Genomic DNA, 22687 nt, shown 5'->3' on the forward strand with positions numbered 1-22687 from the left:
CTGTGGAAGTTTGCCAGGATACATTGTGATTCCGGCGAAATGCGCCCCTTTGCATAATTTAAAATGGCGGTTTTAGAATCACTGACTATTATCGTGGCCAGTGTGGAAGCCATTGCGAAAGCAATGGCCGATTCCTCAGCCACCTCGGCTCTGTTGGTTTTAATAGATCCGCTGACCTTAAGAGCACCTTTCGAGTTCACTGCAATGATAGACATATTCTGGTTAGTCGTGTACTCTGCCGCATCGACGTACACCACGTCCTGAGAGCGTTGGAATCTCCTCTGTATAGCCCTTGCCCTTTCCTCCCGCATTTCCCTGTGGTGTTCGGGATGCATGTTTTTGGGTAGCGGTGGGATAATAAGCTGCTTCCTTATGTCTTGGGGAATGTCTACTTTAGTGCCATACTGTGATGTGTATGTTATTCTAAGCTTGTTAAGTATGTGTCTGCCAGTAGATGTTTGTGTGAGTCTTTCGTATTGTGCTATCGTATGGGCTTCTATGAGTTCTTCGAGCGTGTTGTGGACACCTAAAGCTTGGAGCCTGTCATTCTATGTGTTTATTGGCAAACCTATGGCTTGTTTGAATGACTGTCTAATGGTGCCTTCGATTTTTGTCTTTTCTGCTACTTGGAGATTTAGGTAAGGGGTTACATATACTATGTGGCTAATGACAAAAGCCTGGACTAGTCGTACCAGATTGTTCTCTTTCATCCCATAATGGTGATTAGCTATTCTCTTAATTAGTATCATTGTTTGTTGTGCACTGTTTTCTAGTATTCTGATTGTTTCCCCGTTGTGACCGTTCGCTGATATGTGTAGTCCGAGGACTCTAATGCTGTCGACAATAGGTATTTGGTTGCCATTTACAAAAAGCGTGATGTTTGGTTTATCCGTAGAACTCTTTACGGCCCCTGCGTGTCGGTTGGTATAGAAGTAATTCTGATTTTTGCGGCGAGCATTTCAATCCTTTATCCACGGCATATTTCTCGACCGTATGTATGGCTGTTTGGAGAATTTCCTCTATCTGCCCATCACTTCCACCTGTTACCCAAAGGGTTATATCATTGGCATACAGGCTATGCTGTAATCCTTCTATATTTTCTAGTTCTGCTGGCAGGCCAATCATAGCCACATTAAAAAGAAAGGGAGGTAAGACTCATCCTTGTGGTGTGCCCGGGCTTCCGAGTTTTATCTCTTTGGATTTCACCTCACCGATTGTGATTTGTACAATACGGTCAGAGAGAAAGTCTTTAACATACGCATGGTTTCGTTGCCCCACTCCTAGGCCTTGTAAGTTTTCTAAAATAGCCCTGTGGGTGATATTGTCAAAGGCCTTCGTAAGATCAAGACCAAGGATCGCTTTGGTATCCAGTGTTTGAGGTCCCGCGTCTATTATTTGGTGTTTGATTTGCAACATAATGTCTTGTGTAGACAGTCTTGGTCTAAACACGATCGTGGTGTGCGGGAAAAGGCCATTATCGTCCATGTAATTAGTTAGACATGTGAGGATGACGTGCTCCATGAGCTTGCCAGCACACGACATTAACGATATAAGCCTGAGATTCTAAAGTTGAAGTTTCTTTCCAGGCTTTGGAATCATTATAACCTGGGCAGTTTTCCATTGGCGTGGAATATTACCCTGTTCCCAGCAGTTGTTATTATACTTGGTGAGGGCCGAGATAGATTCATGATCGAGATTTCTCAGGATCTTGTTGGTGATTTCATCCGGGCCTGGCGTGGTTTTCGTGTTGAGCCTGATGAGCTCCGCTCGAACTTCAGCCTCGGTTATGGGGCTGTCAAGATCCGGGTTTTCCTTACCAGTATACTGATGTTGTTTTTCTTTGGTTGTAGTATTTCCTACGTACAGTCTTTGTAGTTCCTGTAAAAGTTCTTCTTCTGTGCCTTTGTATCTGTGGATTATTTTGTGCAGCCAGTGTCATTGTGTGGACTTGCTGTTTTCCGGGTCTAAAAGATAGCACAGAAGATTCCAGGTTTTGGTAGCCCTATCTGTCTCTCCATGGCATTGCACGTGGCCTCCCAATTTTGACGGCTTAATCTATTCGCATAGTCCTCTATTTCCTTATTGAGCATGGCGATTTTCCTTCTCAGGTTTCTATTAAGTTTTTGCTGTTTCTAGCGTTTCTGCATGCTGCTTCTTGCCTCCCACATATGTAGGAGTTCGCTGTCCGTCTCCTCTATCCCCGCTTTTTCCGGAATAGTCTTAATGGCTTGTTTCACACTTTGATGAAGTTTTTTAGTCCAAATTTCGATGTCACGTATGACTTCATCAGCTTCCCCCTCCCGGATTTTGCGGAAGGAGTCCCATTCAGCAATCGTTATTTTCCTGCCTTTCTTTCTTGATGGGCCAGCGTGTACAGTTGTTGCTATAATGAAGTGATCACTACCCAGGTTTTCTTGTGTGTTTATCCATTTCGCATCGGGTGTGTTCCTTGTAAAAGTTAGGTCTGGTGTGGTGTCATTGCTCACACTGTTACCCATTCTAGTGGACGCCTGTGGATTCGTTACGAGAGTTAGACCCTCCTGCTGACCGTCTAACGGTCCTGGAAAGACAATTTTTGGCGTGTGCTATAGGCCACTGGACAGCCATCCGTCGTGCTGCTATTTACTCCGTGAAGCACTAACCGACATCACTGGCAAATTCCCTAATGCACCTATTCACCTCATTGGCGACTTCAATTACCCTAAAATTAACTGGCCTCTGCTTTCTGTGACTAACAGCTCACCATTATCAGAAGCTAAACAATTTATTGATCTTATTCTAGACTTCAACCTGCATCAGGTGATATCATGTCCTACAAGAGGGGATAATACCCTTGACCTTATGCTAACATCTTGCCCTGATAGCTTAAAGATCGTTACCATTCTAACCAGTTTTAGCGATCATAACCTCATCCATATCTGCATGACAATAGCACTTAAGAAAAGGTCACCCACAACAAAAATAATAAAAGATTACAAAGAGGCAGACTTTGACACCATAAATAACGAACAGCAAAATTTTTAAAATGATTTTCAGCAGTCTTACTTATCAAGAACTGTCGATAGCAACTGGGAGCTTTATAAGAATGTATTGCTCAACTTGGAAGCTAAATACATACGAATGGTTCTCGTGCAATTCAACTCTAACAATGAATGGTTTAATAAACAGCTCAAAGCTCTCCTTACTAAAAAGAAAAGGCTTTACGGAAAAGCCAAACTTACAAATAACTCAGAAACATGGGGAGAATACGAACTGTGCGCTAACCAATATATTCAGGAGCTCATGATAGCTTCTTTAATCATGACCTTGTGACGATTCTACAATCAAATCCCAATAAATTCTGGTGCTCACTTTCAGTAAAGACACATACTAGACAGATTGAAATAACAGATTCGGATGGTAATCTCATTAACTCTGAGAAATGCGTGTCAGCTCTTAACGACTACTTCACCTCAGTTTTCTACAACACTAATGACGTTCCCATTGAACCAATACTGCCACTTTCAGTAAAATTAATGCCAGACATCAAGATCAACCCTGATGGCACATGTAGCCTCATTAATTCACTAAATCTAACCGCCTCAGCTGGGTGTGATGGCACTAACGCCAAAATACTTGTTAACACCAGTAACATTTCTAGCCAGGTACTACACCTAACATTTATGCACTCCTTGAAGACTGAGAACTTGCCCGACGACTGGAAAAAGGCCCATGTCAGATCAACCTTTAAGACTGGTGACCGCTCCCCCGCTATAAATTATCGCCCAATTTCTCTGACCAGCATTGCTTCCAAACTTCGAAAACATATCTCATCCAACCTAATGGCTTACCTGGAATCTATCAATTTCTTTTACCCTCACCAGCATGGCTTCAGAAAACTATTTTCGTGCGAGACCCAACTCGCCGAGTTCACCCATGACATTTTGCAATTCATGGACCTTCATTTGCAGATTAATGCCATTTTCTTGGATTACTCGAAAGCATTCGACCAAGTTTCCCACAATCACCTACTTCAAAAACTTGCGTCTATCGGAATCCCAAATAGCTTGCTTACCTGGCTTGAACACTTCTTAAAAGGGCGCACACAGTTTGCTTCTGCAAATAACCATAATTTGTCCTTTAGCAGCGTAACAACTGGTGTGCAACAATGCGCTGGATTATCGCCTCTACTTTTCCTCAGCTACATCAATGACTTGCCTGCTAACATTAAGAATAAATTACACCTTTTTGCAGATGACTGCGTCCTATATTCCCCTATAAAAGGCTCGAATGACATCACTGCACAACAATAGGATCTCGATTCCATCGCATTATGGTGCGAGAAATGGTACATGCCGCTTAACCTTACTAAATGCAAAGCTCTGTGATTCACCCGCAACCACAGCTTAACCAGTCACACCTACACAATAAATTCAGCTCCTGTCAATCATGCCCTGTCTTACAAATACCTCGGTGTTCACATGACGTCGACACTATCATGGTCAACTCATATTGACACAGTCTGTTCTAATGCTTCACGTACCCTTTTATATTTAAAACATAACCTGAAAGCCGCATCACGAGAAATAAAAAAAGCTAGCATATCTAACATTCGTACGTCCGCAGTTAGAATATGCGCCATCTATCTGGCACCCTTCCCAATCATATCTTACCTATGACATACAAGCAATACAAATCGCGCTGCTTGGTTTATAACTTCCAATTACTCTCGTGAAACCAGCATAACCGCACTAAAACGTACACTTGAACTACCATCACTTGCTTCCTGCCAGATCACCCCTCGTCTCTGATTGTTTCACACCTTTTATTACCATCCACACTCCAGGCATTCCCTGTTAAATCCACCCTTACGTACATCCTCTCGCTTAAGCCACAATCGTCCCATAGCACACATTAACACCCGATCATCTGCCACGAACATTTCATTCTTCCCTGACGCAATAACCCATTGGAACCATCTCCCAGAAGATATTGTGTCATGCACTGACAGTAAAACCTTCCCTGAAATGTCAAATAACCACATTGCTTAATTACTGATCCTACCCACCCTTACTCCAACACGATGTTCCCCTTTTTTCACAATTGTTCGTGGCTCATTTTTGTTTATTGTTGTTTCTTTACTGCTCTGTACATTTGTTCTAACATTGTCACAAGGATTAAAGCCCTCCCTTATGTAATTCTTCCGGGCCTTTAAGGTGAAAATAAATTAAATGAAGTATGAGACATTATCTGTGACAACTTTGGCAAGGAAGAAAGCATAGTCCAGACTCAACCAGTTCCAGCAACAGAGAAATGTCAGAGTTGAAAATTTAATGTATAAACCTTTTACTGGAAAAAAGCAGAAAATGTTCCTAACATCACGGCAGCAAGACTAGGTGAAATATCAGTACAGCTAATCAAACAGCTGGGTCCAGAGAGCAAGGTACAGCTGACCCGTGCTATAGAGCAAGCTACTAAAAAATTCTGAGTGGGTGTCATGAAAGCAGATCTATAAGGGCAAAGGTGATGAGGACAAGATGAGCACGTGCAGGCCACGTGCAGCTGATGCAGCTACATGCATTGCGATGATGAAAGGATTTTTCTGTGTTTTTGAGATTGCAGACATATATATTTTAATATATTTTATACATATACATTTTAAGTTTATTTAACTAAAAATTAGCAGTTATGTATTACTGAGAATGCTGCCGTGATCATGAAATCAACCAATAGCGTTGGTGGGTCCAGCTACTCTAGATCACACTGCATGACGACATTGTGGAAGCGAGAGCAAGCAATATTAACCATATTTGACAGATTGCAAATTTACTACTGTGTGCAGTGCAGTAATACTTGGCTCACATGTTCACAGCCACCTCTACGACAGATTGACATCATTTTTTTTTTACTACTAGGATTATATTTTTTTCAAGGTCCGATCGGTCGCAAAATGAAAACCACAGTGAAAATCCGATGACACTGTGTGCAGATGTGTTGTGCGGTGTCTTGATCTCTAGTATGCCTGTCGATCGCATGATGTCACAGTTGTCAAAACATGCCTCAAACAATAGAGTCTCCAACTAATTGTGAACTGTGTGCTGTCATTCAATTTCTGCATGCTGAGGGGTGCAATGCAGCCGAAATTCATCGACAAATGAGTAATGCGTACGGTACTACTGTACTTTCATTAGTGATAGCAAAGTGTAGCAATGGTGCAGGAACATTGAAGAAGGACGCACAGATGTTCATAATGCAGGCAGGCAGGGAAGGAAGCGAGTGTCAATTGATGATCTTGTTGAGCAAGTGGACCAGGTGATTCGATAAAATCATCAGTTCACAATTTCTGTGTTGAGTGAATCGTTTCCTGAAATTTCACGGTCAGCTTTCTATGCCATCGTGAGTGAGTGACTCCAGTACCACAAACTCTGTGCGAGGTGGGTTCCCAAGATGCTCACCGACTATCACAAAACACAGCGAATGGGCGCAGCCGTAACATTTCTCCAGTGCTACCATGATGAAGATCTTTTGAAGAAAATTGTCACAAGTGACAAGACATAAGTCTGTTTTGAAATGTTGGAAACGAAAAAGCGACCCAGAGAGAGGATGCATTCTGGTTCCCCGAGAGTAAAGTTCAAGTGAACCTTCTCCAACAGAAAGTGTATGGCTACTGTGTTCTGGGACAGCAATGGTGTTCCTTTGGTGAAGTCATGGAACATGGCACGACCATCACTGCAGCCTCGTACAGTGTGACTCTTGAACGTCTACGAAAGGCAATTCAGAACAAGCGAAGAAGAATAATGTCATCAGGCATTGACCTTCTTTATCACAATGTGCGGCTGCACAGTGCAGCTGCAGCAAGGACGCTCCTACAGCGTTTTCGATGTGAAGTGTTTGGTTACCCACCATACAGCCTGGTCTTGGTTCCCTCTGATTACCATCTCCTTACTCACATGAAACACTGGCTAGGAGGGCAGGAATTTGACTCAGACAATGAGCTGCAGACCAGCGTACAGAATTAGCTGAAAACACAGCTAGCTGCCTTCTATGACGAGGGTATAGGAAAGTTGGTACCACGCTACAACATATGTCTCAATCAGAGAGGCAACTATGTAGAGAAGCAGCTGGAAAGTGTATCTAAATGTTCAAAATAAAAGAGTTTTGATTTTCACTGTGGTTTTCATTTTGTGACAGATCAGACCTTCAAAAACAAAATAGCCTTCGTATGTTCAAAAAGTGTCTCGGGGCCTCTTTAAGTGAAATTGGGAATTATTATCTTTATAATAACTAGACAAGTAACCGCGTGGTATCACTTCAACAGCAATTCATATCCATAGTCAAGCGCTATAAATACCTGGTTGTATACATAAACAAAGGAACGACCTACTCAAGCATCCACCAAGATAATCTAAAAATGAAAGGGAAGCAGAATGCAGCAATAATTAAAGATAGAGCACTTTGGGGCTACAGTGAATACAAGGTGGTGCAAGGAATTTGAAAAAGTGTAATGGTTCAAGCGCTAATGTTTGCAAATGCGATTTTGTGCTTTAAATCAGAAATCTTGTCATCATTGGAAGTTAAGCAAAGGTCGGTGGGCCAATTGGCATTGGGGCCCCACGGTAAAAGCACAAATGGGGTGCGCAAGGTGACATGGATTGGGCTTCTTTTGAAGTCAGAGAAACGCAGAGCAAACTTAGTTTTAAAGGAAGACTAAGGAACATGGGTGAAAGGAAATGGCTGGCTAAAGTGTCCAAATATTTGTAGTTACCTCAAAAGCATGGACACGGAATGGAGGAAGAGGTCAAGCAAGTTGGCAATCAAGTACAGGGTTATTGAAAGTGTAAGCAGGCAGCCAGGAGTCACCAAAAAGCATAGAGTTAATATAACCAACTCTGGAGGAAAAGCTCCCCGTAACGCCCATACATTTAAATAGCCAACCGCAAGGGCACCGCCATGTTGTTCCTCTGTGCAGGCGCCCAGGCGCAGGCAACGAGGTGAGATTCAGACGAGATGGGCAATCAAAGTGGTCCAGAGCCTTCCTCAGTACGGTGATGCCATCTAGTTCAGGCACCTGCAAACGCATTCTTTCATGTACTGTGCATATTACATGAAAATTTTATAAATCCGATCTTTCCGAAAAATATACGAAATGAACTTTACACGTTGTCCATACGTATGTGCTATGTGTTAATGCTTGTTTTTGCCTAATATTTTTAATATTATAGCTTTACAAAAATGAGTCGTAGCAACATGGCAGCAACTTGAGGCTCAGCTGTTCCTCTAGGGTTAGTATATTAACTCTATGTCAAAAAGAAAGTGAAAGAAACAGACATGGTAAATTTGGATGCAAAAGACAGAAGCAAAAAGCCCGTGGAGATTTATGAAAACAGCAAGAAAGAAATTGGCAGGGAAAATCTGTGGGATATAATGCAAAGGGCAGTGCCTTGCCATTTGTGGGTATACAGTTGCGAACCATCCCGAATTCAGCGGGAGAGTTCCTACTTCTGAGTAAAGTTCCCCAGTTCTTACTTGACTCAGTCGGACAAGGCCAAATGTTCCAAATTTTGATTGTTTTCTGTTGAATAAGAATGAATATAAACCAGAACGATAAACAGATAGCTCACTTTCATATGTGCCAGAAAACTTGGTAAGAATTCTATGTAATTAAGGTTACCTCACATTTACCTTTGAGTCGCCGATGATGCTCAAGCAGCAGTTTTGTCAGCCGGTCTGCCACTGTTTTGATAGAGTGTGACAGCATATTAGCTCACATTGAGTAGTTCCTTAGCCACCTCTGAAATTCAGAAAACATTGATCGGCTGATTCAGCCAGCACAAATGACTACTTAAATTAGAATAGCAAAATAATGGTACATTGGCCTGTCTTGGGAATATTTGCGCGTTCTAAGAAGGCCATTCTACCTTTTGACTCCTCTCACACCAAACTGGTGAAATGGGTATAGCTTCGTCATGCCTCAAGTCATCCCTGACCAAGTCTTCTGCACAGAGGGTCGGTCATAGTTTTGACCTACAAGTGTCTCGTTTGAAAGCCTCGCGATTCCCTTCGAGTGTGCTAGTCGCAGTTGGTTCAACTCTTTTAAAGAAGCTCCAGGCTCCACCCAATGCTATGCCACGCCAGAGGGCAAATAGGTTTGTCGTGATGCCATATGTCCACACGATTTCACACAACCTAAAAAGGATCGGGCAAAAACAAGGCATTGACTTAATTTTCACAGCTCCTCTTAAGCTCGTCTCAATCGTGGGGAGGTAATTATGGTATAAAGAAACTTCAAAGATTAAATGTGACGACGAGAAAAGAGACTGGTAAGTTGAAGCCTAAGAAGATGGGAACTGGATGAAAAATACCTGTCAGAGCGATGATAAATGAAGCGTACAGCTTTCTTCTGGACAGATTCAATTTTGTTGATGTCAGATATTTTGTGTGGTTTCTATACGGCAGAGCCATACTCCAGTATTGGATGAACCAGTGTCTTATAAGTGAGGAGTCATGTGCTAAGTGGGGCTGAAAGTAATGTGCATTGCAAGTTCCCTAACCTTCTAAGTGCATGGTGGCACATGAGTTCGATGTGATGCGACCAAGAAAAATCCTGAGTGAATAGAAGACCTAGATATTTATACTGTGAAACATCTCCTAGAGGGCAGCAATTATACGAATAGGTAAACGAAGAAGGGAAAGAACGTTTGGCAAATGACATAGATACAGTTTTTCAGAAGTTGATTTGCATCTGCTAAGTATCACACCATGATTGAGATGATGCAAATGAATCATTAAGGATAATGTGATCATGAGGAGTTTTAATCGTATGATACAAAACACTATCTGCATACATGCGGATTTTAACAGGACTATTACTTTGTAGTTCATCTATGGAGATCAAAAACAGAAACGGACTTAATATTGAACCTTGAGGCACACCAGACATTACATTGCAAGTGGAGGATTGAGAAGACCTAAAGGGTATGTACTGAGGCCGATTGGATAAAAAAGAGGAAGTCCAGTTAACTAATGCTTGGTTGTTAAGAATAACAGTGATCTTTTTCAACAATTTGGAGTGTGACACAGTGTTGAAAGCTTTTGAAAAATCAATTTGATCTCTTGCATCGAGGGCCTGGATGATATCATGAGTGAATTAACTGAGCTGGGTTGTGGTGCTAAATCCACGTCGAAAACCGTGTTGAGCATCAGATGAAACATTATTAGGCTCTAGAGTTTTCAACGATATGTTTGTAAATGATGTGTTCAAGTATTTTGCAAGAATGAGATGTTATAGAGATGGGTCTGTAATTTAGTAAGGACTGCTTATTCCCAGATTTAGCGGTTTTCCAGGCAAAAGAGAGAACAGCCGACGTCGAGAGAGATTTCTGAAAAATAGCAGTTAAATATTTACTAGTCCATAAAGAGTATCTAAAGAGGAATGCATTGTCTAGCTATATTGTTGGGACTACCTTTCTTTTTTGGATCCAGTTTTAAAATCAAATTCAGCACACTCTGGTTCGAAACAACAATGTCGTTAATAGAACCATGCGGAACTTCCAACCAAGTGGCTCTATAAAAGGAGGAACAATGGAGTTATTAAGTGTAAAAACAGATTTAAAGGAACTATTAAATGCATTTGCAATCATAGAAGTATCACTTGTAACTGTCATTTACTTCAAAAGTATCAGTACATAGTAGATTCTTTTGGCAGGACAGAGCTCCAAAATTTGCGTGGATTATTTCTAAGCAAGCCTGGAAGCATTACCTGCAAGTAAAAATCACAAGCAGCATTGGTTTTGCTTCGAAGTTCCTTTTTAAGAGCAATGAATTGTGCAGTAAGAACAGAGTCACCAGTACGTTTAGTAAGCCGCAAACGTCCAAGCTGTCGTGACAGGTGCAAACTTTCCCGTGCGATCCAAGGCAGCTTTGAATTTGTCTTTTTTGTTTTTAACGGTACTGAGATGTATTCCTTAATTATATGCACATGCACTTGCCATCTCCTGTCACAGTGTGAGCACCGATGTGCCTAACAAGTGTGCTGGCAGGCCTTCAGAGCTTTTTCAGATGTGCCTGTGGCGATTTGAGCCCGTAAGGGCAGTAAAAGAGATGCATTCATTTTTTTCGAACTGACCGATTTTTCGGACGTTTTCATGGCCTCTAGGGAGTCTGAAAAATTGGACGTCGACTGTAAAACTGACTAAGAGGATGCTTCAAATGGTCCTTGGGGCGAACGCGCGGTGGAAGGACAACGAAAACAGAAAGGACCTACGCACTGAGGAAGGATTGGGAAAGGAACTGTGCCGCCGCTTCTTTGAAGGAGATTGATCTCAAAAAACAAACTGTTGGCTGACGCCGAGATACAGGTGTCCCTCATCCAAACCAAAATAAACTCTTTAAAGCAGTGAAATGCAGCACTGAGGCATTGTGCAGGGGCTGAGAGTATGTCGGGACAGTTCAGGTTGACTTACCAACTGTTGAGAGGGAATCTCACTTGTGAGAAAGTTCGGGCCTCATACATATGAGCTTGCTATCAGTTGATAGAAATAGCTCATATTCAAAAATATTTGCTTCTGTATCTATCTGCTTTTTATTTGTATTTGAGAATGTTCAACTCGATTTGCAATGGGTTCTACCATGATCTTTTTGAAGATATTCGCTGTGCATTTTACTAATCCCTCACTTCTGTTTTCTCTTTGAATAAAATAAACACTACTCCTTACTATTAAAACTGGATTAAGTGTTTTTTTTAAATTTTTAACGTGCTTACTAGGGAGTGACAGCATCGGCCGATATGGTGTCAGCCCGTCTTGACATAAAACAAAGTTCTGTATCACTCAGGAAATTTTGCAAAGGCACTCAGGGAAAACCTGGGAAACTCAGAAAATTTGTAAATGTCAACTTGATAGACACCCTGAGAAAGCCAAGACACAGTTGAATTAACATGTACGGTAGAGAATGTCTTGTCTATTAGGATTCACTGACACCTCTTGGGGTCAATGCAATGCCGTGAAGAGGCTCGAATGGCTGAAGCATGCTGCCTCCATGGAGTTAACAGGACAAAGTAATGCGAGACAGACGGGACAATCGCCTTACCTTTTCCTGTCTATTGTGCTTCATCGTACTAAATATGCATCACCAACTGGCCCAAAATTCTACTCTTCTGGAGTAAACAGACTAGGTCCCCACACTTAAGTGCACAACACACCCCTCCATTTCGGGCTGTAATAATACTGAATGCAGAAACCTTCACATGAAAGAAAGGTGCACCTATGAAAAAGTACCAATGTGCACATTCGCTAACACGATAGCAACTGCAAAATGGCAATTGGAACCACATTATCACAGGTAGGCATTCTCGTATTTAGGTTAGGTAAAGGCACGAGCAAGCTTCCAGTACAGGTAAATAGGTACAGGTACAAGGTACTGGGAGAAAAAAGAGTGCCATGGACAAACCTTGAATCCAGTTGGATACCAGTTCACAAATTGAATGCTTCATTTCTTAATGGTAGCAATGAGTGCGTTGACATCTTTCAGGGTCACAACACCTCGGTAAAGCGTACGGCAAGTCATGCATTTTTCATCACGACTGTCACACTTCACTACCTGGTTGGCTGGCCCGAAGCAATTGTTTGCGATTTCGGCAACTCTTAGTTATTCGTGGTGAGCTATTTCAGATGAAAATGACTGGGGTATATGTTACCAGTTGAAAGTGGATCCTGAAAAGAGAGAGACTATGCAAATAGCAATCTAGTCAATGTAGGTGAGAATATTCTGCATCCTGCAGTTCGCACATGTACAAAAAATGCTGTGGTTTGTGTTTGACAAAACAGCATGGAGATGCATATTGTTCAAGAAAACCTGCATTGCACTACACAGAACTAGCAGTGCAGTATGAAAAACTGCTTGTGGAGCACTGAGGCTGCATCGACTAGGTCATTTCGATGCGCAGAATTGCAGTATACATTGTCCTGCTACAGCTACGACCTATGCAAATCTCTGCTGGAGCCAGCTGTTTCACGTGCCCTGGTTGAAGATAGCGCACCATTTTCACCTTTTGTGTTGCATTAATTTATGCCGAATACACTATAACCGCGTTTATACATTTCCGTTACGTACATTTTCGCGGCGCCAACGTTCGCAATCGAGGGCACAAAAAATTACCCAATAGAGTTACTCTCATATTTTACTACTTCATAAGTTCCCTGAACACACGATTTTTCGGCACCAACGTTCAGTACGTTGCCAAACTGCGATCGTATGACACGTTTTCCTGCCGCTAGATCCCATGTAAACAAGAAAGTGCGCGAGGCGCGCGCGATCGAGAAGAGTATATCTAGCCCCGTTTACATGAATGCGACAGTGGCGCATCGCATTGCCAAGCGCATTTGGGAAAGGCGATGCGACGCCGTTTACATGTAGCGCACGAACTCTCGCGAGAACCTAGCGCCACATGTCAGCCACCAACGTGCACTCGGCCCACTACCGGAAACCAGTTACAGAGGAAGTCGGCTGCACATCCTTTATACGACACCATGTGGCGCTATGTTCTCGTGAGAGTTCCTTAGTGAGAGTTAATGCGCTACATGTAAACGGCGTCGCATCGCCTTTCCCAAATGCGCTTGAAAATGCGACGCGCTACTGTCGCATTCATGTAAACGGGGCTAAACGGCACTCAGCCACCAACATGCACTCGGCCCACTACCGGAAACCAGTTACAGAGGAAGTCGGCTGCACATCCTTTATACGACACCATAGCCCCGTTTACATGAATGCGACAGTGGCGCATCGCATTGCCAAGCGCACTTGGGAAAGGCGATGCGACGCCGTTTACATGTAGCGCACGAACTCTCGCGAGAACCTAGCGCCACATGTCAGCCACCAACGTGCACTCGGCCCACTACCGGAAACCAGTTACAGAGGAAGTCGGCTGCACATCCTTTATACGACACCATGTGGCGCTATGTTCTCGTGAGAGTTCCTTAGTGAGAGTTAATGCGCTACATGTAAACGGCGTCGCATCGCCTTTCCCAAATGCGCTTGAAAATGCGACGCGCTACTGTCGCATTCATGTAAACGGGGCTAAACGGCACTCAGCCACCAACATGCACTCGGCCCACTACCGGAAACCAGTTACACAGGAAGTCGGCTGCACTTCCCTTATACGACACCATAGCCCCGTTTACATGAATGCGACAGTGGCGCATCGCATTGCCAAGCGCATTTGGGAAAGGCGATGCGACGCCGTTTACATGTAGCGCACGAATTCTCGCGAGAACCTAGCGCCACATGGTGTCGTATAAGGGAAGTGCAGCCGACTTCCTGTGTAACTGGTTTCCGGTAGTGGGCCGAGTGCACGTTGGTGGCTGAGTGCCGTTTAGCCCCGTTTACATGAATGCGACAGTAGCGCGTCGCATTTTCAAGCGCATTTGGGAAAGGCGATGCGACGCCGTTTACATGTAGCGCATTAACTCTCACTAAGGAACTCTCACGAGAACATAGCGCCACATGGTGTCGTATAAAGGATGTGCAGCCGACTTCCTCTGTAACTGGTTTCCGGTAGTGGGCCGAGTGCACGTTGGTGGCTGAAGCCCCGTTTACATGAATGCTACAGTGGCGCATCGCATTTCCAAGCGCATTTGGGAAAGGCGATGCGACGCCGTTTACATGTAGAGCATTAACTCTCGCGATAACATAGCGCCACATGGTGTCGTTTAAGGGAAGTGCAGTCGACTTCCGGTGTAACTGGTTTCCGGTTGTGGGCCGAGTGCACGTTGGTGGCGGAGTGCCGAGAAACCGACAGTTTTAGTTTAGCGTACGCAACTTATAGCGTACGCTATACGCTATACTGTAGTGTACGCGAAGCAGCGCACGTTTTTTACAGTTTTAGTTGGCCAGCGAGATCTTCGGATTTCAGAGGCCATATGCCGTCGTTGCGGCTATTTTCCGACTATCGCGATAGGTAGCGCTGACATATCGAATGTTTCTTTCGTTAGGCTTCGACTCGTTCGAAACGAGCAGCGATCTCGAAAACACCACAAGAATATCCATAATACTCTGTCGTCGAAGCGGCCTGAGACTAAGCGAAAGCCGTTTACACAATCATTTGCTGCGAACGAAGTGCATTTTACAAAAGCAACGCCAAATTTAATTCGAAGCGGGCAGCCGGGACCGCCGCCATGTTGGTGGCTAATTCCTTCCCATCATTCCTAATGCGACGATCCTGCGTTTACATGCTCCGCGAGAGTCGACTCGCGCCCGTAAATCTACCCTCGCCTGGCGCATTAATGCGATGCGCCTTCCTAGCGCATTACTGCTGTTTACATGAATGTGATGCGCTAGAAATGCGATGCGATGCGACACTGTCGCATTCATGTAAACGCGGCTTGAGTGCGCCGTTTAGCCCCGTTTACATGAATGCGACAGTGGCGCGTCGCATTTTCAAGCGCATTTGGGAAAGGCGATGCGACGCCGTTTACATGTAGCGCATTAACTCTCACGAGAACATAGCGCCACATGGTGTCGTATAAAGGATGTGCAGCCGACTTCCTCTGTAACTGGTTTCCGGTAGTGGGCCGAGTGCACGTTGGTGGCTGAGTGCCGAGAAATAGACAGCTTTAGTTTAGCGTACTCAATTTATAGCGTTCGCTATACGCTGTAGTGTAGCTTCCCCGAAGCAGCGCACGTTTTTTTTACACTTTTCGTTGGCCAGCGAGATTTTCGGATCTCGGAGGCCATATGCCGTTGTTGCGGATATTTCCCGACTCTAGCGATAGATTGCGCTGATATCTCGAAACTGGTAGCGAGAGCTTGGTGGCGCAAGCCACCGCCCCGTTCCAAAGGGGACGCTCATAACATCCATCCATCCATCCATGATGTCAGCAAGTATGCGGCCTGTGGGGTGGGCAACACAGCAACAAAGAAGGTCAAGCGGAAAGTCAGACTGAATTAATCTCATGGGTGGCGGCAATGAAAGAGAAACCTCCCATGAGTAACTACTTAAGAGGAAAAAACGAAATCAGGAAAGAAACCATTTATGATAACTCAAAGGGAAGCTCATTACTTTTCGAAGCGAGATCGGGATGCCTTAGAACACGCACCTATAAAGCGAGATATAAGAACGAAGAAGAAGCATGTGCTTGCTGCGGTAAAGCTAGGGAAACGACGGAGCATATTTTATTAGAATGTGAAGACGTCTACCCAGCGGTCGATTTAGGCACTACTGGCCTCCTTCAAGCCCTTGGGTTCAGCGGGAGCAGTGGTAAAGCAAACAGGTCCGTAATAGACATTAGTAAGAGGCGATTGGAGGATTGGTGGAAGTAGCGGAACGACAAAAGACGGAGACGTACAAAAGCACAGTTCGCAATAGGGGATCAGAGAATTTGGACGTGGTAGTTCATAGTGTTTTTTTTTTCTTCTTTTTTCATTGGTTAGCCTAGGTAGGATATTAGACAGCATAATAGCAAGAGCTTGGTGGGGCAACCCACCGCACCGTTCCAAAGGGGATGCTCATAACATCCATCCATGATAGTGTTCCTGTATATGCTCCGGGAGCATATACATGAACACTATGTCTACCTTCCTCCAGCTCCTCGGGGCGGCGGTCCTGTCGTCCAATAGACCGTTTTATTGAGGGCGCCGCCGATGGAGGGTTAGATAATATGAGCGTCCCCTTTGGAACGGGGCGGTGGTTTGCGTCACTAAGCTCTTGCTATTATACTGCCTAATGTCCCACCTAGGTTAAAAAAAAGAAAAAAAAAAAGAACCCCACGATGAACTCCCACAACCAAATTTTCTGACCACATATTGCGAACTTTGCTTTTGTACGTCTCCGTTTTTTGTCGTTTCCCTACTTCCACCAATCTTCCAATCGCCTCTTATTAATCTCTATTGCGGACATGTTTACTTTTCCCCGGCTCTCGCTGAACCCATGGGCTTGAAGGAGGCCAGTGGTGCCTAAATCGACCGCAGGGCAGATGTCCTCACATTCTAATAAAACATATAAATAAAAACTTTGGGCGCTACAAACACGAAAGATGTAGAGCAAGAAACACACACCACGCGCGCTCACTTACAACTGATGTTTAATGCAGGCATGGAAAAATACATATATAGAAAGTGGACGCTTCGCGCATGTCATATGTGCATTGGCCAAACAGGCAGATGTGTCAACATATGCCTAAGAGCACACAGAAATTCAATAAACGGCGCGCCATCTTCTCATCTCGCCTTACATTGTAAATCATGTCTGTCTAAACCCTTCCTCGAAAACACAGTAATTTTGTTCTGTCACCCTAACCAAACCACACGAGAAATCTCGGAAGCCTATCATATCGCCAAAACTGCCGCGCTGTGTGTAACCATATTACTACATGATAAAGAATTCAATTTTATTAATCGATATTCACACGCGCCTTAGACGCATGCTGTTTTTATACCTCGTCTTGACATGCCTGAAGCGTCCACTTTCTATATATGTATTTTTCGCTACGTGCATTGAACATCAGTTGTGAGTGAGCGCGTGTGGTGTGTTTTTCTTTCTCTACGTCTTTCGTGTTTTTAGCGCTCTAAGTTTTTATTAATATGCGTTACCAACTAGCCCACCTATCCATCCTTTTGTAATAAGACATGCTGCATTGTTTCCCTAGCTTTACCGCAGCAAGCGCATGCTTCTTCCTTCTTATATCTCGCTTTATATGTGCGTGTTCTAAGGCATCCCGATCTCGCTTCGAAAAGTAATGAGCTTCCCTTTGAGTTATCATAAATTGTTTCTTTCCTGATTTCGTTTTTTCCTCTTAAGTAGTTACTCATGGCAGGTTTCCATTGCCGCCACCTATGAGATTATTTCAGCCTCTCTGACTTTCCGCTTGACGTTCTTTGTTGCTCACCCTACAGGCCGCACACTTGCTGGTAAGCTTCCTAGTTCTTTTCCCCCACTGTAAATGAATGTTATACAAATATTTTGCGCCATTTTGCGATCACAGCGCCGTCTATCGTCCGGTGCCATGCTGGTATGTGGGATCGCGCTTGAGAGTGCACGGCGAACGTGCTGTTGACGACGAGTGGCGAGTTTTCGCGTTTTCCCGAGAGGTGTCAGCAAGTTGCTTTGATTGCGAAACTTCATAACGTGTCTTCACGAAGCTTTTAGCTTGGACCCGCCGTGGTTGCTCAGTGGCTATGGTGTTGGGCTGCTGGGCACGAGGTCACGGGATCGAATCCCGGCCACGGCGGCCGCATTTTGATGGGGGCGAAAACACCCGTGTACTTAGATTTAGGTGCACGTTAAAGAACCCCAGGTGGTCGAAATTTCCGGAGTCCTCCACTACGGCGTGCCTCATAATCAGAAAGTGGTTTTGGGACGTAAAACTCCATAATTTAATTTAATTTTTTAAAGGGCCCCTCACCAGGTCTGGCCATTTTGAGCTGACAAGCCGAGAGCATACATTGCGCGATAACCATCGTGTCTGCAAAGTATTACTTCGCTACGCGCCGAGGAAAGACCTGAAATTTCAAACCGAACGCCGTTTTCCCTTTCCTCCTCCTCGCGACCGCCGCGCTCCAAGCTGGACGGTGACGTATTGTGCCCCTGCGCCTACGTTAGTCGTGTCCGCAGTGTGACGTCGCTCGTGGTGACACGTTACTTCGATAATTATTCAAGACATCCGTTATCTGTACGATCTGTTGCTTGAATTGACGAATTAGAAATCATAAAACGCACAAACGGAATGTCTGCGTGTTCTTTGTTTTATTTCGCACCGAAGGAAGATAGATGGTACTTCCGCTTTGTCTGCTTGTTCCCACGGTCACGGCCGCTCAATGGAAACGCACTTGGTTCGGCCCGTCGCGTCGCGCCGGTTTTACTGGGTGAGGGCGTGATGCGAAAGTTGACAGTTTCCGCCGTCGGGGCGCCACTGCTCCGGGACGCTTTGCAGGAGGAAGAGCGCCCGAGCGCCGCAGAGCCAGTGAGTCTCACGCGTCGCAGCGGGTTTCTTTATGATATACGACTGCGCTGCTGGATCTGCGCACGTGTGTGATCGTGTACGGTGTGAACAGACGTTAGCACAGACGGTGCCATGCCGCGCAACTGCTGTGTGCCGCTGTGCAGCACCAACGCAAGGAAAGATCCGACGATCCGATATGAATTTCCGTGCGATCTTCAACGGCGGGCAGCATGGTTGAAGAACATGGTTTCGCCATGTTTGGCGAAAACAGCCGTTAAACTTCCCATTCAGGATGGTGAAACTTGTCTTGCCAGCTGCCATCTCATCTGCAGCCAGTGAGCTCTCGAGTGAGCTTGAATTCATCACTATGTGGAGTGAGCTAGTAGCTGACATAGAGTTAGCACCAATTGCATACGTGGCCGGCTACGTTGCACGTGCATGTGAGGAAAAGGTACAGTTGTTTTACAAGTTTAAAAAAATGGATTAGGCGTGCATTCTTTTGTCCTTTGTTTAAGCGACTAATTCACACACACACACACACACACACACACACACACACACACACACACACACACACACACACACACACACACACACACACACACACACACACACACACACACACACACACACACACACACACACACACACACACACACACACACACACACACACGCACACGCACGCACGCACACACACACGCACGCACACACACACACACACACACATTGAAATATGTCTGTGGTTGATTTCATTACGAATATAATAGATTATGTTCTTTTAGTACCGTTTTTCAAGCTAAATTGTTATGCTCGTCTTCAGGTGGCTTGTAATTCCTGCAAACTCCTTTTTCAAGCAGCGAGGCCAGCTGAAGCAAATTTATAGATTGATCCACAACGTTGATGATGGATGGCTAAGGTACCCAACAATAGAAGCAGTTGGCCTGTGTAAGCTTGTATGCACCTTGGTCACCAAGGTCATGAAGTGCTCAGACGTGAGACGAACCAGCAGGCTATGCAACACCTCGATGTCAGCACTACTTCCTCATTTCACACAATGTCCGGCGCTGACTTGTGAAAAAGAGGATCGCAACCACGCTGAGGACCTCTGCAGAGTATTCTTGAGCAAGCTCATAGGACCATTGTTGACGAACTGGGCTAGCAACCTGAATTCGACAGTGGAAAAAATTTTGCTTACACATAAATCTCTCTCGAGGAAAGTTCTGCGCTTGTAACGCTTTCAGATTCTGTGTACATGAACTTTGAAATGAAAAGAAAAACTGGACTCAACCTACTGACTTCTGGCTTTATTGTTTTCTTTCCGACCCTTGATGTAGGCTAGTAGTGCCCATTTGCAATATATTTCCCGCACATACCCGTGAACCGGCTGAACTATAATGCAGTACATTTCTGCATGTCCAGAAACGTAAAACAGCGTTAATCATCGGCTCTAATTGTGGACCAGACTGGTCAGAGTTCGGACTTCTTAAAACGAGCATTTTTATGCTAACCAACAAATTATATGCAATAAGTTAATATAGCGGATAACCGGCTTCGTGTGTGTCAAACGCTCGAAGAAGCGCACCTAACATAGGTGACTTTCGACACAAACTGTCGCTGACAACTGCAGCGATGCTGACGTACTGCTATCAGTAGCAAATCGCCAGTTGACATTACCATTCATATTTTGTGAAACACCGCTACACAGCTCTTTATCGGAACAAGTCAAGCGCTGACCGCGCGGCCGCGGCGGGCGGAGCACAGCTCTCCCCCCGCAACTGTCCCGGAGCAGTGGCGCTGCGGCGGTGGCGATGGGAACTAGGCGCGTCACGCCTCTGGCCGCGCCACGGTCGTGCGGTCACGTGCGTACACTCTTAGGCAAAGTTAAACCCGTTTGGGTGTATCCCTGCCATACAACAATAATAGTCATCTGCCTTGCTTGCATTTCCTTTCTTGAAAACGCCGCGCCCGCTACTTTCCTATCGGGAATGCTATGTCATGCTGATAACGCGCATGCCGTTCGTTACTTGGAAGTACCGGGTTCGCAGCGTTAAAGAAAGGAAATGCGGACAAGACAGATGACGTTTATTGTTGTGTGGCAAGATACGGCTCAAAGGGTGTAAACTTTTTCTTAGAGCGCATGTCATTTTCTACCGTGCTCCAGCGCCCGTGATCATGCTCTGCGATCCGCTTGTTCTGCCTCAGTATTCGTGTAGTACTGAATTATACCGCTATTCATGTTTCCTTGTGATCAGCGCGCAAAATAGTGTGCTGCGCCAACGAGACAACAGCTCGCGCGCGACGCCGTTAGCGAAAATGCGTAGCGCCGAGGAAAAAAAAAGAGCGTGGAGAAAAAAAAGAAATGAAGGCGGGGCCTGTGACCTATGCATCACCCTATCCTCGAGGTGTGATATGGGAGAACGCGGGGAAGGAATTTCGCTTGCGAAGGCTAGACGGGGCGAGGGGAGAGAGCCTCTGCGTGGCAGTGGAGCCCGCCTGCTGAAATCATGGGTTCGCGGCACTGAAATATTTCTATCTCGACTATTAATGAGCCGATTTGAAAAATTTTTGCGGCAGAACGCTCCCTAGAAGACAGGTAACAACTTCTAGCGTGTAACCAAAATTTGCTATGGGGCCTGGTGAGGGGCCCTATGGGACCTGGTGAGGGGACCTCCACCGCGGGTCGGCTCTGTGTTGCAGAATCTTCGGGGTCGGCCCACGTACGAGGAGCGCTTAACGCCTGCTTCACATCCGCCAGAGGTAGGCCCGGCATTGCACTACCTTCGGGATCGGTCCACGTATGGTGAGTGCTTAACGCCTGCTTCCCTTCCGCCGCGGGTCGGCCCGGCATTGCACTACCTTCGCGATCGGTCCACGTGTGGGGAATGATAACGCCTGCTGCACCTCCGCCGCGGGTAGGTCCAATGTTGCACTACCTTTGGGTTCGGCCCACGTGTGGGGAGTGCTTAACGCCTGCTTCACCTCTCCCGCGGGTAGGCCCGGCATTGCACTACCTTCGGGATCGGCCCACGTATGGGGAGTGCTTAACGCCTGTTTCACCTCTGCCGCGGATCGGCTCTATCACTATCACTATCTTCGAGATGGGTCCACGTATGAAAGAGAGAGAATGAACTTTAAGGAAAAGGATGGCTCACTGGCCTAAGCACGGGTGTGGGTTAATGGTGGGGATCATAAAACAAAGAAATATAAAAAGCAAAATAAAATAAAAGGAAACAACAACAAACAAACAAAACACTACACGTTGATAACCTGCCGGCCAAGCCGGCCTCGCGCACAAACTCCCTAAAGAGTTGATAGTTCGCCGGGCGTTGAACTGAGGGGGTGGCGTGGTCCATACCTCCAGTGAGGTAATGTCGCATCCTTTGACTCGAGATCCAGCGACTCAACCGCAGGATTTATCCTCCGCCTCACAGAAAGCTCAGCACTGAAGATGCCGTAGCTCTCCGACTTATTCAGACCAACACATTTCCAAACCTACACAGATACAGTAAAATGTTCCCACATACGAGGTGTGACACAAAAGAAACGAGACTAAGTGCGTAGCTTGAAAAAAGATTGCAGTTGGCAACAACTGTTTTGCTTACGTCATCCCACACACCTCCTCTTTTCATGCGCCCAGTTTCGACGGAACCAGTCACGCCAGTTGGAAGAGCTGCGTCATTGAGTGAACACGTGCAACAACTGCCTTCTGCCGGAAAAATGTCTGGTGGAAAAACCGAACAGCGAATCAACATCAAGTTTCTTGTGAAACTTAAT

At 45.2% G+C, this 22687-nt stretch overlaps 1 long non-coding RNA gene across 9 annotated transcripts in view; it reads left to right on the forward strand.

The window, feature by feature from the left end:
* LOC129380944 (uncharacterized) overlaps positions 1 to 11701 on the forward strand; it is a 57663-nt gene extending 45962 nt beyond the window's left edge. For 8 of the 9 annotated variants that reach the window (XR_008609183.2, XR_008609177.2, XR_008609175.2 and 5 more), the window contains one exon: positions 11135 to 11701. This is a non-coding gene — a long non-coding RNA (uncharacterized lncRNA). Of the gene's footprint in view, positions 1 to 9856; positions 9955 to 11134 lie in introns of all 9 variants that reach the window. The other variant, XR_008609173.2, reaches the window with a different exon arrangement.
* The last annotated feature ends 10986 nt before the right edge of the window (positions 11702 to 22687 follow it).

Source organism: Dermacentor andersoni, chromosome 1 (assembly GCF_023375885.2).
Source record: "Dermacentor andersoni chromosome 1, qqDerAnde1_hic_scaffold, whole genome shotgun sequence".
Taxonomy (NCBI): domain Eukaryota; kingdom Metazoa; phylum Arthropoda; class Arachnida; order Ixodida; family Ixodidae; genus Dermacentor; species Dermacentor andersoni.